The sequence below is a fragment of the Thermobia domestica genome, chromosome 7, assembly GCF_964235325.1.
Source record: "Thermobia domestica chromosome 7, izTheDome1.hap1.1, whole genome shotgun sequence".
Taxonomy (NCBI): domain Eukaryota; kingdom Metazoa; phylum Arthropoda; class Insecta; order Zygentoma; family Lepismatidae; genus Thermobia; species Thermobia domestica.
The window spans coordinates 242234961-242252412 of NC_137460.1; the positions used below are offsets into that span (position 1 = coordinate 242234961).

General features: G+C 39.8%; 1 protein-coding gene across 1 annotated transcript in view; it reads left to right on the top strand.

Annotated features, from left to right (window-relative positions):
- The first annotated feature begins 388 nt into the window (after positions 1-388).
- The window catches only part of LOC145690792 (uncharacterized), a 271803-nt gene continuing 254739 nt past the window's right edge, over positions 389-17452 (top strand). Inside the window, exon 1 of the mRNA XM_081766070.1 lies at positions 389-426. The gene's annotated coding sequence lies outside the window, so the exon portion shown is untranslated. The remainder of the gene's footprint in view (positions 427-17452) is intronic.

A 17452-nucleotide genomic window follows, 5' to 3' on the forward strand; every position in this document is an offset into this window, starting at 1 on the left:
AACGGTAACTTTATAAGATTACTTAAGATAATTTAAATGCGTCTATATTAATTAATCTAACTAAAATTACATTTTAGTATTTTTTGTAGCCATAATTCCATTCTATCACGGTGCTAACTTTAAAGGAGTGGTGCGAATATATTTGTTGCCACAAAATTTTCCTATTCCAATACAAGAAACATAACAACTCAATCTCAATGACCTTAACTTAAACTAGTAAATATAAAATAGTTTTCGTTTTAAAAGCATAATGTAGTAAGATATTCGAAACTTTCAATTTTTCCCAATTTTTCCGTTTTTTTTCCAAGCTCGGGAAAAAACGATTAAAAAAATTGTTTTTTAAACCCAAAATTTCCGTTTTTTTTTTCAGGCCTCCTCTACACCTTCACAGGCCACCCGCTAGATGGCAGGCAAGGCAATCACGAGGTAAGTAGGAACTATTAAGAGCTCACTCTAGCGTCAGAAACGCGAACCAATTAATCATAGCTAAATTGCAATAGCCGTTACATCGAATATAATTTTCCTTTTACCCAGTTTCTTCAGAGATCAAAGAGAATCTCGGCACAAAGAACCCAAAAAAACTCACGCACACCGTGTTTGTGCATAGAAAGAGAACTTGCTGCGAGTTGGAATCGAACTAGGGACCCTACGCACCAGGGGCGTCATTTAGGGGGGGCAGGAGGGGGCAACTGCCCCCCCCAAGAGTTTGAGGAATACATATACTTTAATCAATTGTATACTAATATACTAGTACAAAACATGAAAGTCTTATGTCGGTGGTGCTCTTGCCCCCCCCAAGCGAAGTCTGAAATGACGCCCCTGCTACGCACCACAGATAGACAATCTACTACTAAGCCACAGTGGCCCCCAGGAGACATAAAGTTTGTACAGTAGATCCCTACGCTTTAAGTAGGTCTACATCATGGGCGTCTCTGGCGGGGGGACGCGCCCCCCAATATTTTGAAATACGAAATATTCAATATTTTATTTTAATCTAATTTATTTAGATACTCACTAGCAGTTAGATTATTTCCTTTGATGCCCCCCCCCCCAAATTTTGCATGCCAGAGACCAATGGTCTACATGGAAAAGTAACACTGTCTTTAACATTTAGGTTGATTGTTTTAATAATATCTGGACATTAATCTTTTAAGCTGTGAAAGGATCTTCAGACAGACACTTAAAAATGAAAAGATGTACAACATGAAAAAAGTGCACATGATTCCCTTGTGCACTGAAAGCGCCATATGTAAAAGCGAATGTGCGTTTGTGTGTTACTTCATTACGCAATAACTATGAACCAACTAAAATGATATTTCATACTTGGCTGATTACCAGCGGCGTAAATACGTCGAGGCTGCCGGAGCGGTGCCCCAGGGCCCCAGAGGTTTTAGGCTGTTTGGGGGGCGCCCATCTCCGTCGAAGTAAATGAAAAACAGAAACGCGAAATTCAGTTTGTCAGAAAAAGTATTTTGGGAAAACGAAAAAATATACACTGAAAAAACGTGACAATGATGCTACGTTTCTTGACCTCCTTGCTCAGTACGTGATGACGGTCTTTTTATCAATCAAGATTATCCGCGATGTGTGTCATCTTCAGTGGCGTATTTACATTTTTTCTGGGGGTCTTTGCTAACTTTATTCCTCGAAATTTGAAATTTGTGCAAGATATTTCATTTACTTTAAAATAGTAAATAAAATTTCGGGGGCTTAAGCCCGGAGGCCCGCCCCTTAAATACGCCACTGGGTCATGTTAAAATTATAATAAACATACTGTGTACTTTTAATAAGTACCTTGAAATAACAGCAGCAGGGGTCGGGCTATTTTATGGTTTGTTGCCTTCCGGATTGATTGTTAGCAAGGATTTCCTCGTTCCACCCTCCCCCAGAGGAGGTGGGGTTGTTGTCAGCACACACCTGTAATGTCAGAATCTAAAAGCAGTTTTATCATGTCGAGGTAAATGCCTCCTAGAGTCTGCACACCCTGACCGCAGGACCTCTGAGTCAACTGAGTTCATCTTTTTTCCCCCCTTTTTTCTAAAACTTGTAGATATTAAAGCGTGCCGCAAAATGTCCTGGAGTTTGTAATTCTACAATTAGTTTGTATTTTATGTGGTTTCCACAAGAGGCCACGCATCACTGAACCCTCGGTGGGTAGTAAATGTTAACGACGCATTTCGTCGTTCAATTCTGATACGTTTAGATGGTACAAAATTATTGCTTAACGATGGGTAAACTAAGTGGCGCAGCAAAGCGTAGAAAGAAGAAATAAAGAGAAGAGGTAAAGAGAAAACATATGAAGATTGATTATTTTTTTTACGACTGTCCCAGAAAATACGAGGCGTGTTTTTTCATTAGCTTCTGGTTAGTAAAGAATTACAGAAAGAAGCACGTGACTTAGAGACCTGCACGGGCCGGGCCTGGCCCGAGGCCCGAAGCCCGGCCCGGCCCGGCCCGCGGGCCGGGCTTGGGCGGGCCGACTCTATTATTTCTTTGGGCCGAGCCGGGCTTGGGCGGGCCGACACTGATTTCTTTTCAGGTCGCGCCGGGCTGGGGCCGATTAATTGCAATTCTTTAATAATTATTGACATTCGTTAAACGATAATTAGAATAAAGGCAAACGTTGAAGAAGTGTGCCCGTGAAAAATGTTACAAAATGAAACTTCGAGAATTTATCGGGCTCGGGCCGGGCTTGGGCCAAGAATTTTAAAAAACTTATCGGGCCGGGCCGGGCCGGGCCTACGTACATTCGGGCTGGATTGGGCTCGGGCCGAAAATTTTGACCTGTGCAGGTCTCTAACGTGACTATGTTAGAAAAAAGGGGGTAAATACTTGATGTTAATAATGATGCACTGTTCTGGCTGAAGAAAGGTATCAAATGAAGAAAAACGTCCTCTTGAACTTTGGTTAAGTGCAAGTAGTTTCGGGAGTGTCCAAAGCGTGGAACAATGAATTTCAGAGACGTATTTCCAAGCAGGGGTGCCCATCCCCCCCAAAGCTGATGGCGCACTCCCCCCCGAAACTAGTAATCTCTTCCCTCCTCAAAACTCAAGTCCTCTAAAAACAATTGCCCAGTGTAGCAGTAGTTTTTATAGTACTAGTAATTGTTATTTTTGTTGTTTTTATTTCCTGTAGTAGTATTATAGAATGCTTGTAGTAGTAGTAGGGGCAGTAGGCATTACTTTTATTAGTAGTCTTGGTAGTGTACTATGTGTGTGAATGTGTGATTACATTTTCCAGGATCTGCGAAAAATTAACAACTGCCTAGCTGGCTTCACTCTGTACAATACATGGAGCTGAATATATAGAATACTACTGGAGTGACCTCTCACGGAAAGTCTCTATTGTACACAGTGATGCCAGTTTTGAGCTGGTTTTCAGTTTACCGCAGGCCCTGGAAAATGTAATCGCACAAACAGAAAACTACACAAAATATTATCATTAATTCATTTATTATACATCATGTAGCAATTGAATAGCATTACTTATTGAGTGTCGTACATGGTATAAATAAGAAATAAATAAATGCTCCCAGCAGAAAATGGGTAAATTACCTACACAAAGCGATAAACCGACCAGCCCATCCTTTCATATAGCAACTTGCGCGGTACTTGATTCGTAGTTTCTAAGCAGGAGGTAGGGGGATTCATTCTCGAGATTTAAAAAAAAAATGTTATTCTGACGGCAGCAAAATTACTTATTCGACATTTGAGTAAAATTCTTCCCCAATTTTTTTATTCCCCCCAATTTTTTTCTCGATGGCACAACTTGCGCCATTCATCCCTCCTGTGGGCAGTTAAAACGAACCGACCTTCTCTTTCATACGGCTACTTGCGCGGTACTTCATTCATCGAGTATCGAAGCAGGGGGTACGGGGATTCACCCCGGAAAATTTTTGAAAATTAGCTTCTCAAAATCGTGTTTCAATGCTATTCCGACAGTAAAATTGCTAGTTCGAAAGTAGAGTAAAATCCCCCCCCCCAAAATTTTTCTCAATGGCGCAGCTTGCGCCATACATCCCCCCTGTGGGCGGCCCTGTTTCCAAGGGACTCTTCAAAGGGACTGTCAAACCGACAGTGAATTGATAGTCGGTTCGTCAGTCCCTTTGAGAAATCCCTTGCCAATGCATTGCAGAGGTTTGAAACACGCATTTACAAGTAGACCAGGCACTACTTTCAGTGTGACGTTTTAAGCCACAGTCCTTTGTTATTGATAGTTTTTGAAATATAGGCTCTGAAATTAATTTTACCACGCTTTCGGCACCGTATATCTTCGAAACTAGTGGCATCAATCTGGCCAGAATCAAGTTTCCAATCTGACGTTTTCTAATATGGTCACGCGTTAACCATATCCTTTTAATTGAGATAATGGATACCGTAGTTTTTTAAAAAGAATTTTAAGTGAAAGTCAAAAGAACGAAAAGCATCAGTAAAGTGAAGTTCTAAATGTTATTGTAACATAAAACCATTGTTTAATAATACTGTAATGATTTTGGTAGAGTCAATAATGGACCGATATTTTATCCCCTTCATCAATCTATTATAAAATTTGATAAGTACAAAACGTCTTTGATCACAAAGAGTACAATAGTGTTTTGTCGTTAATGTCTAAGTGAAAGGAGAATAGGTGTTTTGCACGGTGCCCTTTCTCTCAAGGTAGTCTCCAAGGCACCTGCCGGTTCGGTGAGTCTGGAAGGATAGCCTCCTCAGCTGAAGGCTGGGATCGAACCAGGGACCCCAAGCACCGGAGTTGAACTCTCTACCACTGAGCCACCGCGCCCCCAAAAATACCAAACGAGTAATAAAAAACTGTCAAAATTTGTCAATTGACTGGTGATAGGTGGTAATGAAAAGTAGGATCGTATAACCCACAGTAGAATTCTGTGCTCACATATTTAACCCTTTCAAGCCCAATTTTTTTTTTTGTGTTGGAAAAACATATGTTCACAGTATTTCCTGTTGCAATAACGACACGTCCTAGATCCTCTGTTTTGCTTCACCGCGAGTAAGTAGAGGTACCTTATTATGAGATTAACCTGAAAGAAGAGTGTAATGATTACATGGGGAAACTAAATGAATTAATATTAGATTTATGATTATAAAAAGTTAGTGATTCCAAAATGTTATCAACGGACTGGAAAGGGTTAATCTATAATATCCCCAATTATTCAATATATTAAGGATTTTTTGTTATAATATATTCTAGTACTAAGTATGTTAGTAAATGGTAATGGAAATAGTCATAAGTGACAGAATATGAACATGACTGAATTATTAAATACAAAATAATATAATCATAAAACAAGTGCGAAATCTGGAAACAATAGTAAAAAAGACAAGCAGGAAAGAAATACAAGGTCTGTATGATAAGTAATGAGACTCGCCGCGCCGCGGCGCGCGTGTCGCTGGAGCGGGTTTGTCGGTGATGGAGGATGTAGGGGGGGGTCCGAGCAAAGCAACGCACCGCGCGTCAGTTGGCTCCGAGCCTTAGTGGAGCGCGGACAAGCCTTGGACAAAGCCCTTGTGAACATTCTTGTCACGGCGGAAAATCAACAAACATGGAGGGTTCCATCGAACAGCGTTATGCGATCAAATTTTGCGTTCGCCTGGGGAAAACGGCTACTCAGACGCTTTCTCTCATCACGGAGGCCTACAAAGAGGAAGCCCTATCCAAAGCCCAGGTGTTTCGTTGGCACAGTGCGTTCCGGAACGGCCGGGAAAGCGTTGAGGATCTGGAGAGGGCTGGACGCCCGACAACAGTGACTACGGACGAAACTGTGGCAAAAGTGAGGGATCTCCTGAACTCAGACCGTCGATTATCGTTGAGATTGATTGCTGATGAACTCGATATGAACCACACAACAGTGCACAAGATTGTGACGGAACAATTGGGAATGAGAAAAATCTGTGCGAAACTGGTGCCGCGAGTGTTGACTGACGAACAAAAGCAACGACGTGTTGATTGTTGTCAGGAACTGTTGAACCTCATGAACAGTGACCCTAACTTTGAAGATGACGTCATAACAGGTGACGAGTCGTGGGTGTTCCAGTACGACCCTGAAACGAAACGTCAAAGCGCGGAGTGGCACACTCCTGCGTCCCCGCGCCCCAAGAAGGCCAGAATGTCGAAGTCAAAGGTGAAAACAATGTTGATTGTTTTTTTTGACAATGTGGGGGTGGTCCACAAGGAGTTTGTACCCCAAGGACAAGCCGTCAACGCCGCCTTCTACAAACAAGTCCTTGAGAGACTGCACAGGAGCGTCAAGCGGAAAAGACCGGCGATCGCTAGCCGGTGGAAGTTGCATCACGACAATGCCCCTGCCCACACCGCCTTCTTAGTGACCTCCTTTTTGACCCGGATTGGGGTGGAAGTCCTTCCACAACCACCCTACAGCCCAGATGTGAGCCCGGCCGACTTCTTCCTCTTCCCGAAGCTGAAGCCACGCTTGAAAGGAACCCGTTTTGCAGACGTCACAGCCATCCAAGCAGCCGTGACCACATTTCTAAAGGACATGCCGGCTGCTGACTTCCAGGGGGCGTTTGCAGCGTGGAAACATCGATTGCAGAAGTGCATCGACGCAAGAGGAGAGTACTTCGAAAGCTTTTAAGTCCCTGTACAGATCAGATCAATAAAACAATGTTTCCAGACCTGGTCTCATTACTTATCATACAAACCCTGTATTCTAGTGCTTAATTATTCATTAACATTTCGGCAAAAGCAGCGGGACTAAATAGATCCTACATTATCACTGGAGAAAAACAGAATGTTAAAGTGAATGGGGCTAATTGTAGGAAGGAAAATCTAACCAAATAAAACCCATCTAACGTAAATTCAGACAGGTGAGAAATTATGAATAAACTTAACCATATGAGAAATTGCGCAGGAGAAACACCAAAAGCGAGAAGCGAACAAAAATATTCTAGAAAACATAGAACTTACATTTAAAAATCGCATCGGTTATATTATTATTTGCAATTTTTGCAATATCAGCTCATGGTTACGTTTTGTACGTAAATTTGCTGTATTGTTAGGAGCATTACTTCCACTATTCCATCTAATTACAGTACGCGTTGATACTACGATAGTATAGGCATAGGATAAATTCTGGATTCTTGATTGTTAAGTTTTGTTTGTTCTTAAGATTGTTATTTTTGTTGTGGGTTGTAGTTTCCGTTACACTTGTATCCCTAATCCTTTTTCCATAGTGTCCTTTGTATAAAAATGAATTTTTTAAAAAATATGCAATGGTAATCGAGGTCCAGTTTTATTTGTAGATACCAGACTGAAGGCGGTTCTAAGCATTTAAAAAATAGACAGGGATGCTGAATGTCAGCCCTATTTGTTTAATATATCCCAGATTATAATGATCTAAACACACACACCAACGGGTGTAAATGAATGTCAAAAATAGAAGTATATAAATCACGTTTTTTTGAAAAGGGGCCGCAACCTACTTCACTGGCTCCGGGCCCCAGTTTGCCTTACGCCGCCGCTGTATAATTGTATTACTAATGGCTTATTTGTGTTATTCAACTTTGTACCTAATTTTTAGTAAGTCTCTTCTTTGCTTTAGGTAAACTACTTTGAATAAATATTCATAATAATTGTAATTATGCATATTTGTAAGTTAAATTTAACATGGTGTTTTAGTGATTACACAAATTACAATTATGAGCATACTTTATGGAGATGCTCTCACGTAGGGTACCCGAGCACCTTTATACACTATGAAAAACTGATTTTTCAAGTCTTTTGTGAGAAAAATACTGTGAACTAAGAAACCATAACCTTTTCCATATTGTATAGTGGTATTTTCCTGCGAATATAAGTTTCCTTTGGAAAGCATTCATAAATCAACACTTGCAAGAATACTCTTTTAGTACAAATATATTTTAAGCACACACTAATTCCCCCCCACCTCGAACTATTTCAATTTCCTCACTGACAAACACTTTACCATTTTATATCGTAAAGGTCAGATCCACCGTTATTGTAACAGAGTGGTGCTTGAGCGATTGACTACAAATTCAAACTCCGATTAGTGACAATTTCACAGTCTTGTTTTATTACAAGTGTAAACTCTTTAGTCAGTACAGAAGGAGCCGTGGATCGTGTTCAGAGTTGATGACGATGGATTTTGGTGAACCAGAGTAGGTCACAGTGGATGAGAGTGGTTCATGGTAGGTGGTGGGTCACGGTGGGCGGTGGGTCAGTGGGTCGTGGGTCAAGTTTTCATTGACCCACACCAACTCTGGCCCCAGGTTCGATTCCAGGTGGGGGCACTCGGTCGAAAAAGTGCAAAACGCTTTTTCATGCCAGTCACCCTGAATGAGGTTTTCCTGGGATTTCCTCATTCACACCAGGCAAATGCCGGGGTGGTACCTAACTTATAAGTCTCATGCCGCTTTCCTCCTTCCCTAATCCTTTCTTCCTTCGCTCTCCCCGGATATGTTCGCCAAGGGACGTCATTTCTCAAACATGACTGGCTAAATGACCTTAGATGCCGAAAACCCATAAATTTAAATCCAAATCCAAACTAATTAACCGCTTGTGTTCCAGGTGTCATTTTCCTATGTGCGTGCTGTAATGCCGGTTTCATTTATTATTAAGAGACTGCTTAAACTGTTATATAGGGCACATTTGTTGTGTGCGCGTGAGGAGAGCATTTTCGTTACTGATAAAAACAATTATTTGCATTGTGCAACATTTTGACTAAACGGAAATTCTGATTTTTCTGAAGGAATTTTATGCTGCCTCAGGTTAGCAACACTGACTGGAGATCAAAGGCAAAGTTTTTTCTTCTTTTCGATCTTCAAATACGATCTCAAATTTGGCAATTGTTTATCGTCAAAACAAACACGTGTATGTTGTAATTGAATGCTTCTATCTATCTATCTATGCATCTCCCATGCGGGAGATTTTAAAATTAAAGTCACAGCACTAAGGCCAAGTTGACTGTTTCACTAAAATTGTCTTAAATCTTCTTGTTGTTATTATAATTGTAAAAAGATGGCCCGTTCCAAAATGGACGAATTGGCCTGTTTCAGATAGTTCTGTTTCCACACTAGTTTGTTATTGAAAAAGGAAGGCAGAAGCGTAGAACATACAAAAAATTATGTAAAACACTATAAAAATTGTAATGCACTATATTATGTCCAGAATGGAAATTGTTGTTAATAATTAAATTGAAATAATTAAAGAGCATGACGCTCTATGATGTAAAACATTCTACGCCATCTTGCCAACCCCCCAATTGAATGCTTCCTTAGGCCTGCCATCTACTGAGACAACACATTTTTTGTCTTTTCTGTCAGTAAAGTGCTGTCACCTAAGGAGAAAGAGTGGAACTAATTCTTGCCTTGCATCTACTAACAAATTTCATCATCTCCAGGATTATTTCGACCCTTAATAAGCGATACGTTTTCATGACGTCCACATGGATGTCACTGGTACACAAGGGCTTAATTATCGTTTCGAGAATCCACTTAATTTGTTGAATATTAATTAGCTGTTGGCAGAAAAGCTGTGTCGAATGGGTATTCATAAAGACGACGTTTGATGGGAGAGGAACCATGTCACCAATATATTGCAATAAGCCTGCCATATTTTTTCATGAGAATAAAGGACACCTTCGCTCTCCCCCTCCCAAACTTTTCAGCACAATCCAATGAGCAGTAGCTCTGGTTATGAACAACAGTATAATAAACGGAAGTTTCCTAAGCTTCAGCTACTTTTCTTTCATAGTTCCCTGTAATTAACTGCGCGGAGTCATGATACTTACAATCCAATTACAAAAGAATTGCTTTAAAAACTCAAGATGGCGTCTTATAAAAATGATTTACGGGAAAACAATACGCTAATAATATCGTATTATTTAAATAAGTGATATAATATACCTTCAATCAATATTCCTCGGACATTTAGCAATATTTGTTTATATGGCTGTGTTTGCCAAAATTACTTTTGTCAATTTAATCTGATGAAAACTTAGCTGATTTTTTTCCCTTACGTCTTGTATACGGGCCGGATTTTCACATTTCTAAGTCCTAGACTAATGCACTATTCTGCGCCCCTAGCTGCTCAAAAAGATTATTTATAATTCCTGTTAACTTATCTAGTGAGTTTCTGGAGAAAAAGTCACTAACCTTCCATCTACATAGTTGTAGATGTAGAAGCACTAAAAGTCATCTATGTTTGCTTGTTTTTTGGTGTTGGAAAGTGTTCGAGTTTCCACCAGGTGCAATGGAAAAAGCATCATTGCAAATTTTGCAGTCAACTTCATAGTTCAACTCCGTTGCTTTCAGAAACAGATACTTCATCAAATTTTAAGAAAACATGAACTTCAGTTTAGGCATTCTTATTGATACAAAATTGGAAGACTTCACTTGTAATGAATTATCAACGGCAGCTCAGCTCCAGTGATGAGTGGAGTTTTTGCAAGAATCTTGCATGCAAGACCAAGACCAAGACCAGGAATTCCGATGCAAGACAAACGGGTGCAAGACCAAGACCATAACTGAATGACCAAGACCAAAACCAAGACTCTTGTGCAAAAGTCTTGCACAAGTACCGGCACTACTTGATTTCTTTATAGAATGTAAAAAAGAAATAGTAAAAAATCATTACATCTTTCACTTGAATCTCTTGGCTTCGGTCAAAGTGCCGCTGGAGTGAATGTGACCCCAGTAGTTTATGCAATCCGTGTGAGTCGATCTGCCCCTGTAGCATATAGCTACAATATGCTGTTTTCTGAATCGGTTGTTCGCGTTGTCTATAGTTATTACTAGTTTTCAAGCCACATCTTGCACCATGTGAACTTTTTTGGTGGACAAACACCGTGTGCGTGGTTTTTCTGTTATTTTTTGTTTCCTCCTACATTTTTCATTCCACCATTCAGTCATTTCTTATCATTACAATCTGCCTTAGTCTTAGTACATAATCGTGGGACGTTCAACTACCGTAGATATTTCATTTCACTTCAAAGCATATTAGTAGTGTTCTTCTTCCAAAACTAAAGAGAAATGTAGTTTTGAACATCGGTAATTCCGTACACCATAGGCAGTGGCGGCGATTGGGCATTGAAAGTGGGGGGGCAAGACATGATCTGAATATTTGTATATCAATCTTAGTTTCCCTGGTTGTTTCTAACACTTTGTTTGACGAAATGAGTTTTGAACATCGGTAATTCCGTACACCATAGGCAGTGGCGGCGATTGGGCATTGAAAGTGGGGGGACAAGACATGATCTGAATATTTGTATATCAATCTTAGTTTCCCTGGTTGTTTCTAACACTTTGTTTGACGAAATGTTGTATAACTAATAGGATACTATCTTTTTCGGTTAACATACCGTATCGCACTTCATATTTTAAGTAAATTGACAAGAACAACGGAAGTAATCTCTAGCCTTTTGTATTAGGTGTTGATGTAATAGCCTTTTGTACTCTTAAACAATTAAGATGTAAGAAGATATTTAATTCATTGCACATAAACATCTTAAAAATCTGTCTCAGAAAACTGTGTAATCAGACTATTTAATAACAAATTTAAAAAACAAATAAATAGAAAGAGTAATATTAATTATGATTAGCAATGAATAATGAGGTTTGTGTTATAGAAGTTATATTGAGACTATGATGGGTTGATGAAGAACTTAATTTTTAATCCTATATAATGCTATTAAATGTATATTATTTCTCTTCGAAAGTAAAAGACAGTAAATATAAGCATATGCTACGACATTTAAAGAAATACTTGCTTTTGCAGCTTTTTGCAACATGTCCGTTGCCATTAGGTGGTGTTCAATTTCTTGGAACACATCAAAACACAATACTTACACTCACTAGACACTCCAGTTATACAAAATAATCCTAAAGCCTAGAATTATGTTGGATTCGCTAAATTTAATTGTATATACACTCGTACACGATTAAACACGCCATTTCACTCGTACATTACATGTAACACAATGGAAAAGGAGAAGTTGTTTCTTATTACTCTCTTTTTATTAATATTCCTTAATGTTATAAAAGTAACAAAGAAAGTTCTGTCACTTTTCACCCCCCACCTTCGAACATTGATATGTAACCTAAGACGTACCTGGAAAATCAAAAATAGTCCGCATCAGCATCGACGACATTCTGCCAAAGTTCTGGAAGGCCATGGATTCCATCGCGGTAGAATTTGGCGGGCCGTGAAGCGAAGAAAGTATTAAGTGCATTTTACACCTCTAACAGGGATTTGAACTGGCGTCCTCTAAGGTGATTATCCAAGGAATGGAACAGCTAATAATCGGACGGTGCAATGTCCGGAGAGTATGGTGGAAGCAATAGTGATTCCCATCCAAGGTGTAGAATAGTGTCCCGGCTCATCCGGGGCTTAGCGTTGTCCTGTAACAGGACAACTTTGCGATTCAGAAGTGCTGGCTTCAGAGTTTTGAGTTTTTCTTGAACACGGCTCAACTGTTGACAGTACACTGTTGCATTGATGCTCTGACCAGCTGGTAGCAATTCCCGATGCACGATGCCGCGAGCAGTCCACCAAACATACAGGAGGACCTTCTTCAGGTACAATGCTCATTTCGGCTGTTTTGGAACCGGCCCATTTGATGCTTACCAATGATGACGGCACCGCGGAGCTTCATTCAGGATCCTCTTCTCATCACATGTCAACACTGCCCAGAAATAGCTCCTTCCTCAGACGAGACAGCGAGAAAACACAGGTGTCTGCTCGCATTGCCTTCTGGCCCGGAATCATGTGGGACCCATCAACCCAACTTGTAGTGCTCCCCAAGTTCATGGAGGAGCTACCGAACGGTTTCGCTACTCTCACTGAATTGTAGTCCCAGTTCATCACATGTCTGGCCACTGTTCGTCTCAATTCCTCCCTGAAGATCTTCATTTTGTACATGCAACTTTTGGTGTTCTGGCACGTGGCGCATCTTCGAGTGTTTCGTGACCGTCATTAAACTTGTTAAATCACCGCTGCACTTTCCGCGTAGTCACGACGCCCTCACCAAAGGCCTGGCGTATCATCCGCCCGCTGCAGCGGCGTTTGACCAGTTTGAACTGTCAATTTTTATGCAATTAAAGAATTACTTGTGAAAGCTTTTTTTTTTTTTTTTTTTTTTTTTTTTTTTTTTTTTTTTTTTTTTTGGCGAAATGTTCTCTGAGTTAGTTTCCTGTAGCTTTCCTGTAGCAATTCTTGTAGCTTTCTTAACTCCACGGGAAGACAACCAATACGTACTAACGCAATGACACATATTATATGACACCATTTTTTTCTATGAACCAGTAATACATACAAAAACTTTACATTTCCAAATGAAACTATATACACTAATTCGTTGCTTAAAAAATGTGGGGGGCAACTGCCCCCCTTTGCCCCCCCCCTAATCGCCGCCCATGACCATAGGTGCCGACTACATGAGTATGGTTTTGGCTCTGAGGCCCAAGCATCCGTTGGAAATTTTTAATGTGTGCTCATAAAATTAATATTGAAATAACATTTTCATGACATTGACAGAAACTTAGTGCATGTGACCGCAAGCTTGATTTCATGGCCGGATGCTTATGCGTTGAATAATTGCTTATCAATACAACTTTTAGCCTCCTTAGGTATACGGCCCATCGAAGATTGAGCGATATAACATTATACAATAAATAATCCATATTCGCAAGTGGGAGTGATTTTGTACAGTTATTTCAAATAACTTGGAGTTTGATACCGTTATTTTGTATTTCTAATATATGTCAAAAGTATTTATATAAACTGAGTTTATACAAAGGACATAGACAGTTGAGTCGTTTTCAATTTTCTCTCAAATTATGATAAAATATTAAGAGTGATTATGATAATTATTATTTTAATTTTTCTCCCCCCCTTTTTTTTTGATAATTTTGCCAAACATATCATCATAGCTATTTTGGCATTATTGGCAGGTCACTTGCTGCAACTGAGAATCTTCGATGTACGATTGTCCTTGTCCCTTTGTCTTGACGTAGCAATTTTCTGTTTTAATACCTTCCTTCAACTACAGTCTTCTTCGCTCCCTCCTTCTCATTCCTTCCACCATACTCTCTAGCACGTCCCTCATAATACAGTTGCTCCTCAGCCAATATTCCAACCAGTTCCTCTTCCTCCTCTTAAATTCTTCTTTTCTTCCCTACAGCTAGTATTTCTAACACCTTTTCATTCGTTTTCCGTTCAACCCTGCTAATTCTCTTCTTTTATCGAAAGCCTCCAATATTTTTTTCATCGCTTTTGCGTAATGTCCATGTTTCTGTTCCATAGAGTATATATTGGAACAAGTAAAATAAAATCTTAATATTTAATTGGAAGTTTGTTCAATACAAAATTAGCTAGTCTTAGATAAAAATATAAAAACAAATATCTGACGCCTTTAGAGTGTAAAAATAATTTAGGAATTTATGGTATTTCAGTAAGCTGTGCCTTCTTGATTTTCTTTCATGCGTCTCCCCAACCAGTAGAGTACTGAATCTGTTAAAAAAAATATAAAAAGATTACGAAACGTTGTTATTTATCTCATAAGTAGTGAAGCGTGGGGACCCATTGAAAAAAAAAGTAAAGGTTATCACCTACGTTGTATACTATCATCATACTTACACGAAGGTAAACTATATTTCATTTAGAAACATACATTGTATTTCCGTTACTATTGGCGCATTGTAGAATGTATTATCTCTTTTATCCAGAGTAAAAGTTACGTATGAAAAGCATAAGATTTCTTAAAAGCAAGACTTCCAAGACTCTTGCAAGCAAGACCAAGACCAAAGGTTCCAGTGCAAGATCAAGACCAAGACCACCCGAGTCTTAGTCTTGCCCTTGCATTTGCTCATCACTATTCAGCTCATGCACTTTATCAAAGATTGCAGATCCCGCTGACTGTCAACAAACAACTGCAACTCTACGCCAGATCCGAACATCAAAAAGTAGTGAGGTTGTATAAATAGTGATGATTTGAACCATTTGCAACCCAAACACAAAAATGAATTATTTTCAGCTATAAACTTTTACTAATCACACACATACATACATACATACATACATACATACATACATACATACATACATACATACATACATACAGATGGTGATCAGAAAAATGGAAACACCTGAACGAAATTGCAACTTACCAGATTAATATGGTGTCGGGCCACCTTTCGCCTTCAGAACAGCCTTGATGCGACGTGGGATGGAGGCATAGAGGTCGTGAATGGTAGCAAGTGGAATTTTACACCATTCCTCGTGCAGGGCATCGGCCAGTTCTGTGAGATAGGATGGAAGTGGAAATCGTCGCCGGAGTCGTGTTTCCAAGACGGACAACAGATGTTCAATTATGTTGAGATCTGGAAGTTGGGCGGGCCAGGAGAGGTGTTGAACTTCATTCCGATGTTCCTCAAACCACGCTGCAACAACGCCAGCTGTGTGAATGGGTGCATTATTATCCTGGAAGTTAGCGTCATTGTCCGGGAACAACATCCGGACCATAGGATGCAAGTGGTCTCCTAAAATTGCGACATAATCGTTGGCAGTGATTCGTCCGCTAAGTGTGACTACAGGACCCAATAAAAAACCATGATATGGCGGCCCACAGCATCACCGAGCCGCCGCCATGTTTCACAGTTGGGCGGAGACACTGCAGATCATAAGCTTCTTTGGACGTTCTCCACACATAAACATGGCCCGTGGTTGGGAATAGGGTGAAGGATGACTCATCCGACCATATCACACGTTTCCAGTCCTCAACGGTCCAAGTTGCATGGTCGCGGTACCATTTGCGGCGTGCGAAAGCGTTATGGTCCCTGATGAGCGGTTTGGCCCGTGCAACACGAGTTCATGTCATGTAATTCGCGGCGCACTGTGATTGTCGAAACAGAGTGGGGGAGGTGCTCATTGAGTTCCTCCGTCACTTGCTCCGCAGTGGCACAACGGTTCTGCGTGACAATGCGCTTTAATACTAGAGCTGTTCCTAATTCCGGAATTCCGGAATTTTTCGGAACGGAAATTCCAATTCCGGAATCGGAACACAGTTTCAAGACGTTCCGGAATTTCGGAATTTCGAAACGTTCCGGAATTTCGGAACATTCCGCAATTTCGAAACGTTCCGGAATTTCGGAACAAAAATTCCGCAATTTCGAAACATTCCGGAATATCGGAACATTCCGGAATTTCGAAACATTCCGGAATTTCGGAACATTCCTGAATTTCGAAACATTCCGGAACTTCTTATTGAAAAAATAATTTTTGCTGTTACCCCGAACTGAGAGGTGTGCGCAAAGCTTAGCTTTGAAACTGGACATTGATTCCGCTGTGCTGAAGGAAGGAGTTTTGGTCCACGGCAACTGGTTTGTTTCATTCTCTAGATTCGTTCACTGTGAACGATTGCGCATTTGGAACTTTGTCTGGTTATCCATAAAGTCTCAATCATAAGTGATTCAGTGTAAATTCCGTGATTTTGTTGCAGAAATCGGAACATAGAAATTCGAGCTAGTTCTTCCCTTTAGTTTGGTTTATCTTCCAAGAAACACCTTTTTTATAAACCACTTTGTATATTCTTTTTTAAATGAATACCGACTGTACCTTTTCCATTTATACGAGGCAGCCCTAACAAGAAATTGAACTGCATATCTTTTGATGTATGGCCATTGTTAAGTATAAGTACCTGAAGGAGGGGCAGAGAATCATTTAAAAGAAAATACGATTTTCAGTAATTAAAGGGATAGGATAGTCTGAAATATATGAAAAAAATTTTGACCAGTATTTCCGGTGGCCCCACACCCCTGCTTACTGGGAGGGAAGTAGAAATTATTTGTCAATAATCTAAAGAGGAACATGATTCCCAACCCACCGACGTCCGTGCTTTGTTGCTAGATCTTTTTCTTGATAGTTGGTTGATGGCTTGGCATTTTAATTTGTGATAATCTGCAATAGTGCACAGAATATTATTTTGCTAAGTCAGGTGTTTCCGTTTTGTGAACAAATAGATCATTTCGTTAACTAAAGCTTGGTGTGCATATGTAACATGACGTGAACACTAGAATATAGTTTTCGTGGCATTTCAGTATGCCATAGCATAGCATACGCTATGAAGCAGTGTCCTTTTGGAAATAAGACGCTTTTGTATTAAACAATCTGAAATAATACCCTACATCTTTACACCTACGCCTCTCGCGCGACAGTTTTATTTTTATTTTTAGCCTTAGTTGTCTAAAAATAAAACTAAATTCAAATTTAGTCATTCAAGTTTAAACTCAACCAGTCAAAATTCAATAAAGTTTTTTCATAACATCACAAAATTCTAGTAATTTGTAATGACAGTTTAATACTATGATGTTATAGCTGGTAGGCACATATTATTGTGGTACCGTTTAGTATCTTACATAACTTGTTACAAAATAGTGTTTAATATTCTTTTATCTTCAGATATATA